Consider the following 22,421-nt stretch of genomic DNA (forward strand, 5'->3'; position numbering starts at 1 on the left):
TTTCTTCGGAGCGGCCGTAGTACTCCTGTGGGACACTCAACACGATCATCGTTCTCCCATTCTTTGATTCACTTAAGTACCATTTATGCAAGTAACGCATATTTGTTGGGAGATCATCTTTGCTGACCAAAGGCTCTCCCATGACAAACTGTGGCTTAGGGGCTACCACAGCCTTGGGTATCATGTCGTCTTGGGAAGCCAGCAAATTTTCAACCAAGATACCACATTCATCCGCCAACTCCTTTGCTTTTTCAAAAGCTTGCCCATGCACCGGAGGGGGAACATTCTCGGTTAACACCTTGAGGGATGGGATCGACTGTTTGGCCTGTTCTCCAAGCTGAGGAACGTCTGATTTTTTCTTGCTTGTAGTTGACCTTGATTTGCTCCCACTTGCACTTGCATGTGACCTGCAATGGAACCTAGAGAGATCACTACAACTAAAGAGAAACTTATCTTTAGGATTCAAATAGAACATATGCAATGGAACCTAGAGAGATCACTACAACTATTTGAAGCGAACCAACTATGATTCCAATGGAACATATTAAACACTAGTTCATTCTAATACGATTTTTCAGATTATGGAACAATATTCCAATCAGATTGTGTTCCCCTTCAACTAATCAAAATTGTTTCACTACAACTATTTGAAGCGAACCAACTATGATTCCAATGGAACATATTAAACACTAGTTCATTCTAATACGATTTTTCAGATTATGGAACACTATTCCAATCAGATTGTGTTCCCCTTCAACTAATCAAAATTGTTTCACTACAACTATTTAAAGGGAACCAAACTATGATTCCAATGGAACATATTAAACACTAGTTGATTCTAATACGATTTTCCAGATTATGTAAAACTATTCCAATTAGATTGTGCTCCCCTTCAAGTAATCAAAATTGTTTCACCACAACTATTTGAAGGGAACCAACTATGATTCCAGTGGAACATATTAAACACTAGTTGATTCTAATATGTTTTTTCAGATTATGGAACACTATTCCAATTAGATTGTGCTCCCCTTCAACTAACCAAAATTGTTTCACTACAACTATTTGAAGGGAACCAACTATGATTGAAACAAACAAATAAACTTATACAATGTCATTATCTTGGATCAAAGAAAGCCTCAAAACTTATCTCGCCCATTGGAAGATCAAGACATGGCTTGCGAAGCATATTTGGATGACGGCAACACCTCGTTGATCGGCCGTGTACTCCAGATCAAGCCCGAAGAACTTCTCATGATCCGCTGCGTGGTCAAACCATCGTTCCTTCAACTGCTGAAGGAAAAACGGCACCTCCCTGCTCAGGTTCGTGTACACGACACGGAGCTTCGTCGTGCCATGCACGACCACCTCATGAAAGCTAGTTGGCATGGTGGAAGAAGAGAAGGGAAGAAGAGAGGAGAAGAACAGAGAGGGCGACGCGAGAGAGAAGAAGAACAGAGAAATGGCAACTATGCGCTTCGGTTCGTGCTTTTCATCGCCCGAAACGACGCGGGATGCAAACCGTTTGGGCCTTTAATCCCAGGTTGAGCCACCATCCGGGACTAAAGAGGTATACCAAACAGTTGCCACCACTATGGCAGACCACGTGTTAGGCTTTTAGTCCCGGGTTCAACCACCAACCGGGACTAAAGAGGTATACCAACGGTCGCCCCACTACGGCAGGCCACGTGTTAGTCCTTTAGTCCCGGGTTGAGCCACCAACCGGGACTAACGTGAGATACGAACGGTTGCCACCACCACTGCCCGCCGCGTAGCCCTTTAGTCCCGGTTTGGGACATGAACTGGGACTAAAGGCTCCTTACGGGCCGGGACTAAAGCCTCGAGGGAGGCATTGAGAATTGGGGCGAAGTGGCCGGGCCTTTAGTCCCGGCCCAGAGGCAGGCCGGGACTAAATGGTCCAGGCCAAAGGCCCGTTTTCTACTAGTGATGGATGTGCCTGTTGCTGCTGCTGACGAGCCTTCACGGACAAGCCCACCATTTGACGCATTGCAGGAGTCGCGTACGCCCCGAAGCCCACCTTGGTAACATCACCAAACAACGTGTGCTGCTGCCACTACGCGCTCATGCCGGACAGCAAGGACGTACTGCGTCCGGTCCCCCAGTTGTTCGCTCAGTTCGCGCAGCTCCGACGCGAGCTCCACGCACGTAGCGTCGCCGCTTGCGCCGAGCCGCAACTGCCTCAGTGCCTTACCCCGGCGGCGTAGTATCTTCGAGGCTTCCATGTGCTCGGCACGCTCGGCTGCCGCTCGCGCGGCAACAATGTCCTCGGTGGCCATCACGCGGAGCCTCTCCCGCTCGACCTCCACGTCCGGCTCTACCTCCGGCGCCTCCATCGGTCTTTTCACCACCACGTCCTGGCCTGCCACATCCACCGACTGCCCTGTCGCCATGTCCCGGTATGTGCAGCTCACCTTCATCAGGGACGTGACGTTGTCCGTGGCGCCGGCCGTTGGCACGTCCACTGACAGCAGGAAGCGCCTTTCCTCGTCGGCATAGAGCTTGCCAACGTCAACCGAGGCGGCACGCCAGTCAGCATCGACGCGGCTCTTGTAGCGTCCTGACTTGATGGACCGAACGCGAACGCCGGGACACACGCACTCGATGGCGACACGCACCTCCTGCACGGTGACCGACAGAAGCCCGCCGATGCACTGCGCGAATGAGTCATGGATGACAGCCTCGTTCTCGATGAAGGAGAAGGTACCGCCGGTGGCCTCCGCGATGGTGTGCATCGCGGCCGAGTCGTGGTCGGTGCCGAAGCCGAACGTGTGGATCGGCGGCGAGGAGCCGTCGCCCGTGCGGATCAGGGAAGGTGGCACGAGCACACTGTAGTCGGTCGCCACGTCGTGGTTGTAATTGTAACTCAGTGTGTGGTTGTCTTGGCGGTCGGAGAGCCGGACGACCCCGGAAACGGCGTTCCTGTAGCGGCTGCCTCACGGAGGCCCTCTTTGATGTTGGTCCCGCCACCGGCGACCAGGGACCCGAGGGTGCGCTCGGTCGAGGCCTTCCCGGCACCAGACATGGGTGTGAGGCGGGTGAGGCGACCTGAGAAAGACACGAGGCTGAGGCGGTCGTGGGGGCCGAGTGTAGAAGATATCGTGTGCATCGATAATTCATTGATCGTGCACTAGACATATATACATATATAGATACAAGGAGTGCGATCGGTGTCTTGTCTCCCAAGTTACAGGTAAATACTGAGGGAGAAAGACATTACAGGTACGGCATACAAAATCTGGACCTACGTACATGTACACATGTTCAACACCCCTCGCAGTCGAAGCGTCGCCGGTGACGCAAAGACTGGACCGAAAGCCCTCGAAAGTCGAGGTGGGTAGTCCTTTCGTCATAACATCGGCGAACCGCTGATCGGTGGGCACATGTAGCACTCGATCACGACCAAGAGCAACGTGCTCCCGAACGAAGTGAATGTCGAGCTCAATATGCTTCGTTCGGCGATGATGAACAGGATTGGCAGTGAGGTAGACCGCAGAAACGTTGTCACAGTAGACAAGCGTGGCCTTGGGAACCTCACACTACAAGGAATATGCAAATACACGACGCTATTTTTTCATCGCTACATCGTCACGGTTTTTAATTTACGACGATCTCACGACGAAAAACCAAGCGTCGAAAACGGAGCGTCAGAAATGAACAGCAGCGACGTTTTGATCAAAATCGTCGTAACTTTTACGACGATTCCTCTATCGTTGTAACCTTTACGACGATCATAAATCGTCGTTGGCAATCAAACCCAGTCCTACGTGGTAGTCCTACGTGGACTTTTTTCATTTTTAAATTCAGCAACTTTTTGTTCCAAACTTGGTTTCATTTCTATTTGTTGGGCCTTTTCAACCCAATTATTTGTTCAATATTAAATCCAACACTATTTCATATTCAAATCAGGAAAACTCCAAGTCGAATTAAAATCATCCATCATATAACATCACATAATACATCTCTCAGGTTTATATAACAAAATACATCTTCCAGATTCACATAATACATCTCAATGGTTCACATAATGCATCTCCCAAATTTACATAATACATCCAAACTCCAAGTCGTTCTCCTCCTTGGGCTGGATGGCGCATGCAGCAGCCACCTGCTTCTGCATCTCCTCGGCGATCCTCTTCGAGGTGCTTCATGTTGTCACGACCTGCAAAAAATAGACAGATTTTAGAACCATGTTGGTCTTTCTTTTATACTACATACAGTACATAACAGGAACTAAACAAGCATCGATGTGTCGAAGCTAGAGAAAGTACACCAGAGAGGTAATAAACAGGATGACTATCAATTGCCAATTGATAAAAACACTAACCATCAGCTCATTTAACTGAGCTGAGCAAAGGAAGAAGTATAATGTAACAATATGGCTTGATATTAATTTTCATACATGAAAGACAACAGGTAACGTGAGTCACTCAACAGTTAACAAAATGAAACATTCGTCAATTAATACTACCTATTCATAAAACACAGATTATAAATTTCAAGGGGTGAGGCGTTTTGGCTCTCGGGTGCATCTGCACCCGGGCCGATGGAAAAAATCAAAACAAATATATAAAAAATTCAAAAAAATCCAAATTTTTTTGTGTGGGAGATAATTAGATGCGCGAGGCCCGCTCAAATTTTGAGTTCATTTGGGGATCTGAGGCGCTCCCAACAAAAAAGACAAAATCTGGGTTTGTGAAAAAGGTTAACTGTTTACAATTTTTTTGACCCAATTTGTCTTTTTTGCTGAGAGATGCTCGAATGTCCAAATGATATGAAATTTGGAGCGGACCTTGCGCATCAAATTATCTAGTACTCAAAAAAATTTAGATTTTTTTGGATTTTTTTAGTATTTATTTTTATTTTTTTCATCAACGGGAGCATGTGAGCCCGTGCTAAGAAGCGAATTACTCAATTTCAAGCCCAATTTTAAGCCCAATTGCCAGTACACAATTATATATCAACTTTATGATTATTAAGTAAACTAGTTATTAGCTGGTCTCACCAAGTCACACCGAGTAGCATACTCACTGGACAAATAATAAAATGAAAGTCAAATACTTGAAGCCCAAGTGCCAGCACAGGCTTATAAATCACATTAAAAGATTATTAAACTAAAAAAATTATTGGATGGCCTCAGTAAGTCAAAGAGTAGCATACCGAATTGGTTGATGATAGAAGGAAGAACATCTTGTAGCTTTGTCAAGTCAAACCATGAATTTAATAAGTAATCACGAAGACAACAACATATTAGGATACACACGGGTTTTTGTAGCAGACATATCAGGAAGGAAAAACCAAAGTGCATAGCTTCATATTACAAAGGCTAATCAGGTGCACACAGAGATGTGTAGGATGACCAAAGTTAAAACGAGCATGTTATAAACTTGTTCAAATTGACTAGGACTAGTAAGATATCACAGTAAAGGGAAGCACACTATTCTATTAATAAAACAGTGTTCTTTATCTGTTATGTCACATCCCTAACCCTTAAGCAAGATAGCATTGTGCCCATGTCTTCTTTGCATTTGCATCTAAGAAGTTTCAACAAAAACAACAAAGTGGCAAAGGAAAAACTCAAAACCCTAGCCACCATTTCAATCAAAGGAAATTTCAACTAGTTCAAAATCAATGAACCCAAAATGGCCTCAAGAAATGTTCAAACTTTCTGATAAATCATGAAAGTAAATGAGCATTGGAGAAAACTATCTCTTGACACTTTAAGCATTTTAAATAATTGCAAAAGCCACTGGTTTCAAATTTAAAAATTTGAAATCAGAAACTATAATTTTCCAAAAATGTTGAAAGTCTTGGAAATGAGTGGGGATATTATAACAAATATTTCAGGAGGTCAAAAATAGTTTTTACTTTTTGTTTTGGAGCTGAAATAATTAGCAAAGCAATAAATAGCAAAACAGAAAAACAAAAAAAAAAGAGAAAATGGAAAAAATCTTACCTGTCGCCCAAGCCAGGCCCGGCCCATCTCGCCGCTCGTCCCCTCCCTCGCGCCAGTAGGCAGCAGGAGGTGGCCGCCGCCTCCTCCGGCAAGGCCACGCACCTACGTGCCTGCCTGGCCGCCGGTTCGCGCTGGCGACGACGGGGATAAGCTCCCCAGAGCTTCCCCTATCCATTCCCCGCCTCGGTTCATCCCCTCCTCCCGGATCTCCTCCTTCTCCCTGCTGCCGCCATTAGAGCCAAGCTCGAGCTCGAGCTGGCCGTGCCCCTGGCCATAGGAACCCCTCCCAGAGCACGCCATTAGCTCCGCCTCGTCGCCCTGGTCGTCTCTGCAGAAGCCGAAGCTTCCTCGCGCCCTACAACGCCCGCAACGCCGTCGTCTTCCACCTCCGGCCGCCCGACCTCTCCCGTCGATTCGTCGCCCCCAGGCCTTCCCCGAGCCGTGTGAGCTCTGCTCTGCACTCCCTGTGAGCATGCGGTCGTTTTCCCTAGGTTTTCCCCGTCGATCCCCTCCTCTAGCCCTAGTTTCACCGGAGCCCGACGAGGACCGCCGCTGCCGCTCGTCGCCGGTAGCCCTCCGATGTCCAGCTCGTCCTCTCGAGAGCACCAGCAGCTCCAGGACGATGCGTAGATGCCGTAGCAGCTAAGAACTGAGCGTGGATCCCTCTGATTCAAAGCCCCCGGCGACGCCCGAGCTTCGGCCGCCGCTCCGGCTCGTCGCCGACGCCTCTTCCGGCGACCCTAGCCTCCCCAGATGGTCCTGCCAGATCGGCCACTTCGCGAGCATGCTGTAGCTGCAAACCGCGTGCGTTTTGGTGTTGTGCAGCGCCGTCTAGGTCGCCTCCGGCGAGCCCTCCGCCGCGGGTCTGGTCGCCGGCGACCACCCTCCGGTGGCCGTCGACGTGGCCGACCATTAGGGCGTAATCGCCCTCCCCTCAGTCGCTGCCAGAGGGCCCCACGTCTGGTCAAACCCCAATTAGGGGCTGGTCAGCGCGGGATTAGTCCCAGAGAGGCTGACCAGTGGGGCCCCCTGTCAGGTTTGACCTGCACAGGTCGGCTGACCTGCTGACGTCAGCCTGATGCAATAAATGGAATTTCCAGTATAAACATAATTCAGGAAATTGCTAAAAATTGCAAAAATCATAGAAATTAATCTGTAACTCCAATGAAAAAAATTATATATGAAAAAGTATCAGAAAAATTCAAGGATTCTGATTATGCTATTTTCAACTATGTTTGAAAAAGTTACAGGACCCTAATTTGTGAAATAAGGAATAATTCAATTCTTTAATCACTTTATAAATGGAATTTGCAAAAATATCCAACTTCCATTATAAATACAATGATCACACACTGCCCTAGATATAAATCTGTACCATAACATGACATTTCATGCATGTTAACATTAGGTTGATCTGAGCATCAGGTCGAATCAATTGAACCGGTATCCGAGAATACCTGTTTGAATTGCTATTCGAATGTGATTCAAATCAACTCTAAACCTAAAACATCTTGATTATAATAACCTATCACTTGCATTCTCATGCCATGCTCATGCATCATTTTGATTGCATATGTTTGTTATTGAATGTTGCCATTCATTTCGGTAGGCTCCGCACCCCCGGATTCCACCGAATATCCGTCTGACGGATATCGTTCCTCCTCTGAGCAACAAGGCAAGCAACCCTTTTGATCATCCCGATAACACCTATGTTCTTGCTCCTGCACCTATTTGTTGCATTAGGATCAAATGCTTCAACTGCTTTTGCCACGATAGTTGGACCCACTTCCTATGCATGACTTAACCTTGTCACAGTAAATAGCCGAACCTTGCAACCTAGCATACCTGGTAGTTGCTTGAGCTATGATGTGCCTTATCCTGCTATGCATGCTATGCTTAGAGTTGTGTATGGTCTGTCATCTGGGAGATGAACAGAAATGTGGAATGTGTTCGGTGAGCAAAGGTCGTGTGTTGAACTTGATTTGGTAAAGGTACCGGTGAAAGGCTGTGTAGGAGTACATGGCGGGTTGTTTCATTGGAACCGTCCTTAGGAACTGAGTTCCGTGTATGTAATCCAAGACTAGATACTACCACATGTTGGGCCCTGAAATATGACCCCGCTTGGCCTATTAATCGCGTAGTACTCGGTCGAGGAGTTGCAAGTAGTTTCTGGTGTTTATAGTAATGCTGGAGGCCGTGCATGGTGCTGACCTGAGAGGTGGACCGTGATGCGGTAGGCAGTGCACGGTGTACCAAGTGGCACCTGGATGGTGGGCTTGGGAACCCTGCGCACATCGTTTGAGGCCGTGGCGGAAACCTCGGCCGGACTTCCGTACGGGTTACTCTCAGATAGGCGATAAACCTGGACTAGGTACTAGCGTGGTTAACGGTCGTGGCCGACTCCCTCGCTGGGCTTCCGCTTGAAGGTTGCCGAGGTGCATGACGTGCACATGGCGATAAGTGGCGGGAGCGTGTGTGACGAAGTACACCCCTGCAGGGTTATGATCTATTCGAATAGCCACGTCCGCGGATATGGACTACTTGGAGACATATGTTGTTCATAGATAACTTCAATGGCTACTCATAAAATTGTCAAGATAAGCGTGAGTGTCGTGGACGGCATTTCCGTATGGAAACGGAATGATTCCACGATAGTGTATTGTTGTGGTGTTAGTGGACTCGTGTGCGAGAAATCAAGTTGTCAAAACTAATTTCAAAAAGCAAGTTGTCCAGCCACGAGTCAAATGCTAGCTTCCCGCATGAATCCCCACAATACCTTTTGATACCTTGCATGAGTAGTTAGATCTCCTAAAGTCGTGCTGAGTACCTTCATACTCATGTTTGTTTAATAAATGTTGCAGAGGTTGCTAGTGACCCTAATGGAGGGTTCTTCGTAGACATCGACGACGACGAGTAGCTAGTGTCCCAGCTACGATCTGGCCCTACGTCGGCTCTGTAGTATAGTCAGGCCATGTGCCTTCTAGTTGCTCTGTCTGTACCCAGATAGTTTATAACTCTTCCGCTGGCTTGTAATTGTATGACTGCTATTATGGGTCGTGAGACCCTTAATGTGTAATATTATGTGTGTGGCTCTTCCGAGCCTCTTAAATAAAGCTTGTATGGTTATGGTTATGTTGTGATGCCATCGATGTATCTATACATATCGGTATGCCATGCGTACGTGTGTCTTACTTGATATGTATGGGGTTCGAATACCTAGTCGTGAACTTTAGTAGCACTCCTTACAAGGAAATGCCCCTTTGTGATCCAACAAGCCTTGGTAGTTCGCTACTGCTCCGGACACATTGGTTGACCGGCATGTGTCTTTCTTAGCTGTTGTGTCTGTCCCCTTTGGGGAAATGTCACGCAACGTAATGGAGTCCTTGTAGCTTGCTACGACTCGTCTACGTTCGTTGATGACCGACACCTGCTTTGTTGGGTCATGTATGCCTGTCCTTGTGCGGAACTGCCACTTTGGTTTATGGCTAGACATGTCGATCCGGGTTCTTTGACATTGGATTGCTAGCGACACTATCGCATACGTGAGTCAAAAGACGCAAACGGTCCCGGCTAAGGTAAGGCTGCAGCCGTGGAGTTAACCGTGCGTGAGACCACAAAGGAATGCGATGTGTTACAGGCTGGATTCCTATGGCTTAGGATCGAGGTCCCGACATCGTTGGTATCAGAGCCTGACTGACTGTAGGATTACTAAGCCAAACTGGTCGAAGTTGAGTCTAGAATTGCTTTAGTTATATATAAGGGAATTGTTTGTGGAAGGGAACGTAACACTCTTGTTCTCTTCTCAAGATATTCTATTCTGGTCATTCTCGTCTTTTCTGCGGGAATTAAGGACTAGGTTACTCATCTTCTCCTAGGCTCGTATTTCTGATCGGTAGATTATAGGACTACGGGTCGAGAGATATTGGGTTTCTTTTATTCCTAGGAAGCAGGAAGTAAGTTTGGTGACCAGAGAGTTGAACTTGATAGTTGAGTGGTTACGCTATTCTATTTTGGGTTGTCTCAAAATTTGTTTTTGAGCAATTACAGCCGTTATGCTGCCCAATTTTGCATTCAGAGCTCTAATGCTTCTGCATTACTCTCTATTTACAGATGCCTGGTCGTCCTTCTCGTCAGGTGGTACGTTTGACCAGGTGCATTGATGTACCGGGTCATACAGCCATGCTGGTCAGGGTGATGTCGGTGTGCAGTTACCGCTGGTACCCCGAGTACACGGTAGAGGAACAGTACCGAGACTTCAACCAAAGCCAGTACATCTGCACTGTTAGGGTATTTCCAGACTACCCTCGAGCGGAGAAGCCAATCCATTGGTCCTATGGGTTGGGAGTCACTGTTGACATGGCAGTACAAGATGCTGCCTATTCAATGCTGACTATTATGAGAGCGAGACATGCACTGCTGCAGAATTCAGAGTTCTGCTATGTTCCGGCCTCTCAGTCTGGTGAAGAGGGATACCTCAGTGGAGTCTATTTTGATTCTTCTATGGAGGACCCACTTCTGCAGTCCACTGTTGAGATGCTAGAGAACAGAGACAAGGATGCTCGTGCTCTCCGCATGGAGCTTTACGCTACCCGTGCCCGTCTGTGGACAGCTTTGACGCAGCTGGCACCGGTAGTCCAGACAGGGTATGGAGAGATGGAGATGTTGAACCCTGTTAGGACCCATCTTCCGGCTCACGTTGACTGGCCAGCTATAGGAGGAGTCACACCTCTTCGGGGACCCCTCTTACCACCGGTCAGGGGACCAAGGCCACATCCGTGCCCTTACGGATCCCAGGGATCTCAGGCTAGAGTGTTTCCTGATCCGCAGGTTGAGCTTCCAGGTCATGGAGGTAACCTCTATGAGATGTTCTATGTGGATGCCTGAGCTATGAGCGGAAGGATAGTATGGTAGTAGCCGTATGTTCACAGTCCTGCGTGACTTGTGGAGTATGGTAGTAATGTGAAACAAATTCCGAAGGCCTAGATAAATAATGTATAGGAAGCTTGTAAGCCTCTGATGAGTAGTTCCACCATTTCAGTAGTTTGCTCTTCGAGTAAGTTTGTATTGAACTATGTAAGGGTGTGCATGAACCATGGTGTATATATAGCAGTTGCTTGTTACCATGTTGTTCGGATATTCATTTCCGCATTCCGTGTGTTCAGTACATTCTTAATCCATAGTTAGTATTGATATGATATTGGTCTAAGCTATGAGTTTGTTTGTCAGGATGGTGTTCACCAGGTTGAACCGTGCCCCTGCTCATGAGCAAGGTGAGGGTAGTCAAGCTTCGCAGGAAGACCTGCCTCACCCACCTTCTCTGGTAGAAGTGATGCTTGCGGCAGAAAGAAACAAAAGGGAGACCAACCGACTGCTAGAGCGTATTGAGCAGAATACGGCTCGACAGCCTAGGAATGCTGCAGTGTCCCTCAATGACTTTGTGAAGCTGAATCCTCCAAAGTTTCATCATTCCGTCGATCCCCTCGACGCTGATGACTGGCTGTGTAGCATTTCACGCAAGATTCGCTCTGCGAATGTGTTTGAGGCCGACAAGGTGACCTTTGCGGCGTATTTCCTGGAGGGACCCGCCAATCTATGGTGGGAGAATTTTGAAGCTATGCGTCCCGCTGAACCAGTGGCCACATGGGCAGACTTCAGTGCAGCTTTTCGTCTGCACCATATTCCAGAGGGCCTGATGGACATAAAGAGAGAGGAGTTCTATGCCTTCACTCAGGGCAAGTTGTCTGTGGATGCCTATAGCCGCGAGTTCGGTAACCTCGCCCGCTATGCAACAGAGGAGGTATCTACTGACGCCAAGAAGCAAGCAAGATTCCGTAAGGGTCTGAGCCCTGAGCTCCGTCGAGATCTGCACCTCCATGAGTGTGCAAGATTTCAAGCCCTGGTCAACAAAGTGTTCAGTGCGGAGACTGGTCATACTGACTTCGAAGCCACAAGGAAGCACTCCCGTGACTTTGTCTCATCTTCTGGTTCCGCGTTTCAAAAACGCAGGCTGTGGGTTCCAAACAGTTCTCTGCCGCCAAGATACACTCCGAGGCCATCCTACGTGGCACCTCAGACGAATCAGGCAACCCTCCATCAAAAGCTTATGGTGGTCCAGCTAGCAATGCTGCACCACGTGCCAACCAGGTGATATGCTACAAGTGTGGAGAACCAGGGCATTATTCCCGTGAGTGTCCTCAGAATGTGGGTGCCAAGCAACCCGGAAAATCCGTCGGGCAGGCCAAGTCGGGTAAAGCGTTTTATGTGAAGCCAACTCCTGCACGTGGCCGTGTGAACTATGTGTCAGCAGAAGAAGCTCCAGAGGATCCCGACGTCATGCTGGGTATGCTTCTTGTTAATCATCACCCAGCGTCCGTTCTCTTTGACACTGGGTCTTCTCATTCCTTCATTTTAGAAAGTTATGCACAGTTGCATAACATGTCATTTTGTGATATGCCAATCCCATTGGTTGTCCAAACCCCTGGTAGTAAATGGCAAACCTCTAGGATAACCTATGACAATGAAATTCTAGTAGACAGGCTAGTTTTTCTAGCCTCATTGATAGCATTGAAATCTTCGGATATTAATATCATCTTGGGCATGGACTGGATGTCAGCTCACTATGCCAAGATTGATACTTACTCTAGAAATGTCCAGCTTACCCATCCCTCGGGTGAGATAGTAAATGTCTCTACTCGAGTTGCCAAATGCCAACTCTATTCCCTAAATGCCAACCCTCTTCCGGAACTTGAAGACATTCCGGTAGTCCGTGACTTCCCGGATGTTTTTCCAGAGGAACTGCCAGGAATTCCACCTGACAGAGATGTAGAGTTTGTGATAGATCTTGTTCCGGGAACTATCCCAATAGCCAGAAGACCTTATAAGATGGCACCCCTAGAGCTAGCCGAACTTAAGAAGCAATTAGATGAGGCCTTGAACAAGGGTTTCATTCGTCCTAGCTCTTCTCCTTGGGCTTGTCCCGTCCTCTTCGTCAAGAAGAAAGACGGAACGGATCGGATGGTTGTAGATTACCGACCAGTTAACCTGGTCACCATAAAGAACAAGTATCCGCTCCCCAGGATCAATGATCTGTACGATCAGCTCGCTGGATCCTCAGTCTTCTCCAAAATGGATTTGAGGTTGGGATACCATCAAATCAAGATTAAGAACGGGGACATTCCAAAAACGGCCTTTGTTACTCGTTATGGCCAATATGAGTACACCGTTATGTCCTTCGGTTTAACCAATGCCCCAGCCACCTTCTCTCGACTGATGAATTCAATCTTTATGGAGTATTTGGATAAATTCGTCGTAGTATACCTCGATGATATTCTTATCTACTCCAAGAATGAACAAGAACATGCCGAGCATCTAAGGCTGGTATTGATGAAACTTCGAGAGCATCGCCTTTATGCCAAATTTTCAAAATGTGAATTCTGGTTACCAGAAGTGACCTATCTAGGCCACGTAATCTCTGGTAAGGGTATTGCTGTCAATCCCGAGAGAGTTCAAGCTGTCCTTGATTGGACTCAACCTGAATCGGTTAAGCAAGTTAGGAGTTTTCTTGGTCTAGCGAGCTATTGTCGCCGCTTCGTCGAGAATTTCTCCAAGGTTGCAAAGCCTCTGACTGAACTCCTCAAGAAGGATAAAAAGTTCGAGTGGACACCACAGTGTGAGCATAGTTTTCAGGAACTGAAAAGACGCCTGACTTCCGCACCTGTGTTGCTACCACCAGATTTTTTGAAGGACTTTGTTATCTATTGCGACGCCTCGCGACAAGGATTAGGTTGCATTCTCAAGCAAGATCATCATGTGATCGCATACGCATCTCGACAGTTGCGTCCACATGAGGATAATTATCCGACACATGACCTTGAGCTTGCAGCTGTGGTCCATGCACTAAAAACCTGGCGACATTACCTTCTGGGTAATCGTTGCGAAATATTCACTGATCACCAAAGTCTGAAATATATCTTCACCCAGCCGGATTTGAATCTCAGGCAAAGACGATGGGTTGAGTTGATCTCGGATTACGACTTAGGGATAACTTACACCCCGGGGAAGGCCAATGTAATGGCAGATGCACTAAGTCGTAAATCTTATTGTAACAATTTGATGCTACAACAAGGTCAACCACATCTCCATGAGGACTTTCGGAAGTTGAATCTTCATATTGTTCCTCAAGGATTCCTTTCTACCCTGGTGGCGAAGCCTACTCTTAAGGATCAAATTACAGCTGGCCAAAAGCGTGACAAGGGTATATCACGGATCAAGGAGAATATTTTTAGCGGAAACGCTAAAGAATTTTCCATGAATGATCAAGGTGTGGTGTTCTTCCAGAATCGTTTAGTGGTTCCTAAGAACCCACATCTAAGGCAGTTAATCCTTAAGGAGGCTCATGATTCCCCTCTCACCATTCATCCTGGTAGTACTAAGATGTATCAGGACCTACGCCAGAGGTTCTGGTGGACTAGGATGAAGAGAGAAATTGCTGAGTTCGTTGCTAACTGCGATGTTTGTCGTCGAGTTAAGGCAGAACAGCAAAGGCCTGCTGGCACCCTTCAACCTTTAGCTATTCCTGAATGGAAATGGGATAAAGTTAGCATGGATTTCATTACCGGATTTCCCAAGACCAAGAAAGGAAATAATGCTATCTTTGTGGTCATTGACCGTCTTTCCAAAGTGGCTCATTTTCTTCCTGTTCGTGAGAGTATAACAGCTAGCCAGCTAGCAGAGTTATATATCTCTCGAATAGTGTCTCTTCATGGTGTTCCCCTGGAAATTAACTCGGACCGTGGAAGTATCTTTACTTCTCGCTTCTGGGAAAGTTTTCAGAATGCCATGGGGACTCACTTATCTTTTAGCACTGCTTTCCATCCTCAATCAAGTGGTCAAATAGAAAGAGTGAATCAAATCCTAGAAGATATGCTCCAAGCTTGTGTTATTTCGTTCGGTATGAATTGGGAGAAGTGCCTTCCATTCGCCAAATTCGCTTATAACAATAGTTATCAATCAAGCTTGGGCAAAGCCCCTTTTGAAGTTCTCTATGGACGAAGATGTCGAACACCTCTTAATTGGTCAGAAACCGGAGAGAGTTAACTCTTTGGCCCGGACATGATCCAGGACGCAGAAGAGCAGGTTCGCATTATTCGTGAAAAGTTGAAAACAGCCCAGTCTCGTCAAAAGAGCCAATATGATCGTCATCATAAGGCTGTGACCTTTGAAGTTGACGAGAAGGCTTACCTTCGGGTTACACCTTTGAAGGGTACCCATCGATTCGGTATCAAGGGCAAATTGGCTCCTCGCTACATTGGACCTTTTCGCATTCTTGCCAAACGAGGAGAAGTTGCCTACCAGTTGGAACTTCCTCCGCATCTTTCCAAGGTTCATGATGTTTTCCACGTCTCGCAACTCAGGCGTTGCTTTTCGGATCCTATCCGTGAAGTGGACCACGAAACGCTTGATCTACAAGATAACCTTTCCTATTGAGAATACCCCGTGCGTATTCTTGATCAAGCTGAGCGTACCACTCGACGTCGAAACCTCAAGTTTCTTAAAGTTCAATGGTCAAATCATTCTGAAAAGGAGGCAACTTGGGAAAGAGAGGATCGTCTCCGACTCGAATATCCTGCATTATTCCCGACGACTTCTAAATCTCGGGACGAGATTCTTTTGAGTGGGGGTGAGTTGTCACATCCCTAACCCTTAAGCACGATAGCATTGTGCCCATGTCTTCTTTGCATTTGCATCTAAGAAATTTCAACAAAAACAACAAAGTGGCAAAGGAAAAACTCAAAACCCTAGCCACCATTTCAATCAAAGGAAATTTCAACTAGTTCAAAATCAATGAACCCAAAATGGCCTCAAGAAATGTTCAAACTTTCTGATAAATCATGAAAGTAAATGAGCATTGAAGAAAACTATTTCTTGACACTTTAAGCATTTTAAATAATTGCAAAAGCCACTGGTTTCAAATTTAAAAATTTGAAATCAGAAACTCTAATTTTCCAAAAATGTTGAAAGTCTTGGAAATGAGTGGGGATATTATAACAAATATTTCAGGAGGTCAAAAATATTTTTTACTTTTTGTTTTGGAGCTGAAATAATTAGCAAAGCAATAAATAGCAAAACAGACAAACAAAAAAAAGAGAAAATGGAAAAAATCTTACCTGTCGCCCAAGCCAGGCCCGGCCCATCTCGCCGCTCGTCCCCTCCCTCGCGCCAGTAGGCAGCAGGAGGTGGCCGCCGCCTCCTCCGGCGCGGCCACGCACCTGCGTGCCTGCCTGGCCGCCGGTTCACGCTGGCAACGACGGGGATAAGCTCCCCAGAGCTTCCCCTATCCATTCCCCGCCTCGGTTCTTCCCCTCCTCCCGGATCTCCTCCTTCTCCCTGCTGCCGCCATTAGAGCCGAGCTCGAGCTCGAGCTGGCCGTGCCCCTGGCCATAGGAACCCCTCCCAGAGCACGCCATTAGCTCTGCCTCGTCGCCCTGGTCGTCTCTGCAGAAGCCGAAGCTTCCTCGCGCCCTGCAACGCCCGAAACGCCGTCGTCTTCCACCTCCGGCCGCCGGACCTCTCCCGTCGATTCGTCGCCCCCAGGCCTTCCCCGAGCCGTCTGAGCTCTGCTCTGCACTCCCTGTGAGCATGCGGTCGTTTTCCCTAGGTTTTCCCCGTCGATCCCCTCCTCTAGCCCTACTTTCACCGGAGCCCGACGAGGACCGCCGCTGCCGCTCGTCGCCGGTAGCCCTCCGATGTCCAGCTCGTCCTCTCGAGAGCACCAGCAGCTCCAGGACGACGCGTAGATGCCGTAGCAGCTAAGAACTGAGCGTGGATCCCTCTGATTCAAAGCCCCCGACGACACCCGAGCTTCGGCCGCCGCTCCGGCTCATCGCCGACGCCTCTTCCGGCGACCCTAGCCTCCCCAGATGGTCCTGCCAGATCGGCCACTTCGCGAGCATGCTGTAGCTGCAAACCGCGTGCGTTTTGGTGCTGTGCAGCGCCGTCTAGGTCGCCTCCGGCGAGCCCTCCGCCGCGGGTATGGTCGCCGGCGACCACCCTCCGGTGGCCGTCGACGTGGCCGACCATTAGGGCGTAATCGCCCTCCCCTCAGTCGCTGCCAGAGGGCCCCACGCCTGGTCAAACCCCAATTAGGGGCTGGTCAGCGCGGGATTAGTCCCAGAGAGGCTGACCAGTGGGGCCCCCCTGTCAGGTTTGACATGCACAGGTCGGCTGACCTGCTGACGTCAGCCTGATGCAATAAATGGAATTTCCAGTATAAAAATAATTCAGGAAATTGCTAAAAATTGCAAAAATCATAGAAATTAATCTGTAACTCCAATGAAAATAAATTATATATGAAAAAGTATCAGAAAAATTCAAGGATTCTGATTATGATATTTTAAACTATGTTTGAAAAAGTTACAGGACCCTAATTTGTGAAATAAGGAATAATTCAATTCTTTAATCACTTTATAAATGGAATTTGCAAAAATATCCAACTTTCATTATAAATACAATGATCACACACTGCCCTAGATATAAATCAGTACCATAACATGACATTTCATGCATGTTAACATTAGGTTGATCTGAGCATTAGGTCGAATCAATTGAACCGGTATCCGAGAATACCCGTTTGAATTGCTATTCGAATGTGATTCAAATCAACTCTAAACCTAAAACATCTTGATTATAATAACCTATCACTTGCATTCTCATGCCATGCTCATGCATCATTTTGATTGCATATGTTTGTTATTGAATGTTGCCATTCATTTCGGTAGGCTCCGCACCCCCGGATTCCACCGAATATCCGTGTGACGGATATAGTTCCTCCTCTGAGCAACAAGGCAAGCAACCCTTTTGATCATCCCGATAACACCTATGTTCTTGCTCCTGCACCTATTTATTGCATTAGGATCAAATGCTTCAACTGCTTTTGCCACGATAGTTGGACCCACTTCCTTTGCATGACTTAACCTTGTCACAGTAAATAGCCGAACCTTGCAACCTAGCATACCTGGTAGTTGCTTGAGCTATGATGTGCCTTATCCTGCTATGCATGCTATGCTTAGAGTTGTGTATGGTCTGTCATCTAGGAGATGAACAGAAATGTGGAATGTGTTCGGTGAGCAAAGGTCGTGTGTTGAACTTGATTTGGTAAAGGTACCGGTGAAAGGCTGTGTAGGAGTACATGGCGGATTGTTTCATTGGAACCGTCCTTAGGAACTGAGTTCCGTGTATGTAATCCAAGACTAGATACTACCACATGCTGGGCCCTGAAATATGACCCCGCTCGGCCTATTAATCGCGTAGTACTCGGTCCAGGAGTTGCAAGTAGTTTCTGGTGTTTATAGTAATGCTGGAGGCCGTGCATGGTGCTGACCTGAGAGGTGGACCGTGATGCGGTAGGCAGTGGCACGGTGTACCAAGTGGCACCCGGATGGTGGGCTTGGGAACCCTGCGCACATCGTTTAAGGCCGTGGCGGAAACCTCGGCCGGACTTCCGTACGGGTTACTCTCAGATAGGCGATAAACCTGGACTAGGTACTAGCGTGGTTAACGGTCGTGGCCGACTCCCTCGCTGGGCTTCCGCTTGAAGGTTGCCGAGGTGCATGACGTGCACATGGCGATAAGTGGCGGGAGCGTGTGTGACGAAGTACACCCCTGCAGGGTTATGATCTATTCGAATAGCCGCGTCCGCGGATATGGACTACTTGGAGACATATGTTGTTCATAGATAACTTCAATGGCTACTCATAAAATTGTCAAGATAAGCGTGAGTGTCGTGGACGGCATTTCCGTATGGAGACGGAATGATTCCACGATAGTGTATTGTTGTGGTGTTAGTGGACTCGTGTGCGAGAAATCAAGTTGTCAAAACTAATTTCAAAAAGCAAGTTGTCCAGCCACGAGTCAAATGCTGGCTTCCCGCATGAAACCCCACAATACCTTTTGATACCTTGCATGAGTAGTTAGATCTCCTAAAGTCTTGCTGAGTACCTTCGTACTCATGTTTGTTTAATAAATGTTGCAGAGGTTGCTAGTGACCCTAATGGAGGGTTCTTCGTAGACATCGACGACGACGAGTAGCTGGTGTCCCAGCTACGATCTGGCCCTACGTCGGCTCTGTAGTATAGTCAGGCCATGTGCCTTCTAGTTGCTCTGTCTGTACCCAGACAGTTTATAACTCTTCCGCTGGCTTGTAATTGTATGACTGCTATTATGGGTCGTGAGACCCTTAATGTGTAATATTATGTGTGTGGCTCTTCCGAGCCTCTTAAATAAAGCTTGTATGGTTATGGTTATGTTGTGATGCCATCGATGTATCTATACATATCGGTATGCCATGCGTACGTGTGTCTTACTTGATATGTATGGGGTTCGAATACCTAGTCGTGAACTTTAGTAGCACTCCTTACAAGGAAATGCCCCTTTGTGATCCAACGAGCCTTGGTAGTTCGCTACTGCTCCGGACACATTGGTTGACCGGCATGTGTCTTTCTTAGCTGCTGTGTCTGTCCCCTTTGGGGAAATGTCACGCGATGTAATGGAGTCCTTGTAGCTTGCTACGACTCGTCTACGTTCGTTGATGACCGACACCTGCTTTGTTGGGTCATGTATGCCTGTCCTTGTGCGGAACTGCCACTTTGGTTTATGGCTAGACATGTCGATCCGGGTTCTTTGACATTGGATTGCTAGCGACACTATCGCATACGTGAGTCAAAAGACGCAAACGGTCCCGGCTAAGGTAAGGCTGCAGCCGTGGAGTTAACCGTGCGTGAGACCACAAAGGAATGCGATGTGTTACAGGCTGGATTCCTATGGCTTAGGATCGGGGTCCCGACATGTTAGGTAGTATTAAGTGAGCTTAAACTAAAGTATTTGGAAATGGAGTTGGTAAGCTTATCATGAAACAAATCTGTACTGAACTAAAGTCCAACGACCATACTCTTCAAGTTAAAAATCGTGTATCTGCAAGATGTATATTACAACACAAAAATGAAAAGTATGAAACACTTTGATGGCTTAAACTGCATGCATGTTGCATACTGTAGGCATTTGGACAACATAACCCGGACCACTACTGCATTGACAACTAAATTAAGGTAGTGTCGTCCATATTAGCTTCCAGCTTGATTTTAACTCCATGAGGCTTATTAGCCAAACAAACTCATATATTACCTATATATCCTGCAAGCAGTTTAAAATCTAAGATAGTAATAATAATAATTCAACAACTTGCATATCTTTTTTTAGGGGAACTTGCACAATATATCTATGAAGGCCGGATACAGTCACCCAGTCAAAACCAGCAAGGGAACATGATCAAATCGACATGTATCAACTACCAAAACAAACATCATGTACGCCAAGGCAGCTAGATCATGCAGAAATTATGGAGGGGAAGAGAGAGAGAAAGACGTCTCACACCTTCTCTAAGCGTTGAAGCAGGGACGTTTTGAACTGCCGAACGCCACGACCAACGGAGTTTTGATCCAGCATGTGCGCCTTCTCGAAGGCGTAGAACCGACCTACTTCGCAGAGTAACAGATCAACGTGAGATCCCGAAAAAGGGTGAACCAGAAGCACCCATTCGTGCTACGTGATATGCACTTCTTCGAAGAAAAGCTGGTGGAGCAAAACTGTCATATCTGACATGATTCAAACAACACACAGAGCGCTCATATCCAATCAAAACGAGGGAGAACTCTCGGATAATCCATCAAATGAATCAAATCTGCAGTTCTCTGCACTCCAAAAAACAGGAGTGATTTGGTTTGGTACGAATAATGCAAGCATACAGAAGAAAACCTGCCACAAAATTAGCTACTGAAAATAGGGGAAACACGCACAAAATCCAAAATCTAGCGCATCATGTACAGCTAGGTCGACATAGGCAGAGAAATCTCACATAGCTAGAGAAACCGAAGAACCAACATGAGCTATCTGATAATCTGATATATGGTATTCCAACTTTCCAAGCAAACCGGTCGATCGAGCAGAGCTATCTACCCTAAATGATTGAAACATTCGAGCAAAAGAAACACAACTGTAAACTGTACGTCTGCACCAACTGACCCTCGTCTGATAGGATCATATACGAACACCCCATGGTGCATACAGCAGGAGAAGCTAGCTACTTCTAGGATCAGCTTCAGGAGTAAGGAGAAACATATCAAAGCCGAAGATCCAGCTAACGCAGCAAAACCAACATACGCAGAGAAATCTCAGACATGCCCCTTAAACTCGTACACTCAAAGCAGCCCAGGAACAAAAAACAATAACCAACGCACGCGGCATAGATTGTTCGAGATTCCTGAGCACAAAACCTCCCAAATAAACGCTACAACGGCTGTGGGACATTTATCAGTCGCCAAACATATCACCACGAGTTGCCCGTTTTGTCCGACCGAGGCACCAAATGCGCCAAGCTGGGTGCCAGGAAAAGGCATCAAAAATCTCCCAAAATAGGCGCCACGCGCGGACTGCTTGGAAGTGTGACGAACTTACAGAGGTAGGCGACGCGGGGGCGCTCGGGCTCGATCTCGGCAGCGACGCGCAGGATCGGGGCGATGCTGCTGAGCGAGGACGGCACCACCTTGTTGTCGAAGACCTCCATCGACAAGGCGGCACCTCGGCAGTGATGTGGCTGACCAGGGGCAACACCTCCGCAGCCAAGGGAGGCACCTCGACATCCAAGTGTCTGACCTCAGGCAGCACCTCTGCATCTAAGGGCAGAGCGTTGTGGGTGACATCGGGCAGCACCTCTCCATCCAAGGGAGGCGCCTCTGCATCCAAGTGGCTGACCTCGGGCAGCACCTCTGCATGCAAGGGCGGCGCCTCCGGCAGCACCAAGGGCGGCGCGTCTGAAGCATCCTGGCAGGCTACCTCGGGCGTTGGCGGGGCATCCAAGGGAGAGTCGAGGTAGGCTACCTCGGGCAGCGGCACCAGGGCAGCATCCTCGGTGGGCGTCGGCACCAGGGCAGCATCCTCGGTGGGAGGGCATCGTGGGCGTGGTTGGGTCCGGCCTTGGGCGCCTCGGCGTCGAGGGGCGGGGTGGGCGGGGAGACCAGATCCGGGGGCGGGGGGTCGGATCTGGCGTTCTTCCTCCGCTTGGCGGCGGGCGATGAGGGGACGGCGGGGGAGGTGAGGGAGCGACCGGAGCGGGTGCGGCCGGGGGAGGCTGTGATCTCCGAGAGAGACTGCAGGGCGAAGGCGAGCTCGCACTTCATGGCCCGCGGCGCCGCAAGGGACGCCCCGCCACCGCCTCCGCCTCCTCCGTCGCAGCCTCCGCCTCGCGCATCCCGCCGTCCTACGCTGGGATAGGCACGCCTGCCGACAGCCCACCCAGCCGCCGGTGTGGTTGGGATAGGAGAGGAGGTCATCGGCTGCGATCTAGGGAGGTGGCGGCTGCGATCTGGAAGGGAGGAGGAGCGGTGTTCGATCTGGATGG

General features: G+C 48.1%; 1 pseudogene; it reads right to left on the reverse strand.

Annotated features, from left to right (window-relative positions):
- Positions 1–2,045: 2,045 nt before the first annotated feature.
- LOC123396413 overlaps positions 2,046–22,421 on the reverse strand; it is a 29,679-nt pseudogene continuing 9,303 nt past the window's right edge.

Source organism: Hordeum vulgare, chromosome 5H, assembly GCF_904849725.1.
Source record: "Hordeum vulgare subsp. vulgare chromosome 5H, MorexV3_pseudomolecules_assembly, whole genome shotgun sequence".
Taxonomy (NCBI): Eukaryota; Viridiplantae; Streptophyta; class Magnoliopsida; order Poales; family Poaceae; genus Hordeum; species Hordeum vulgare.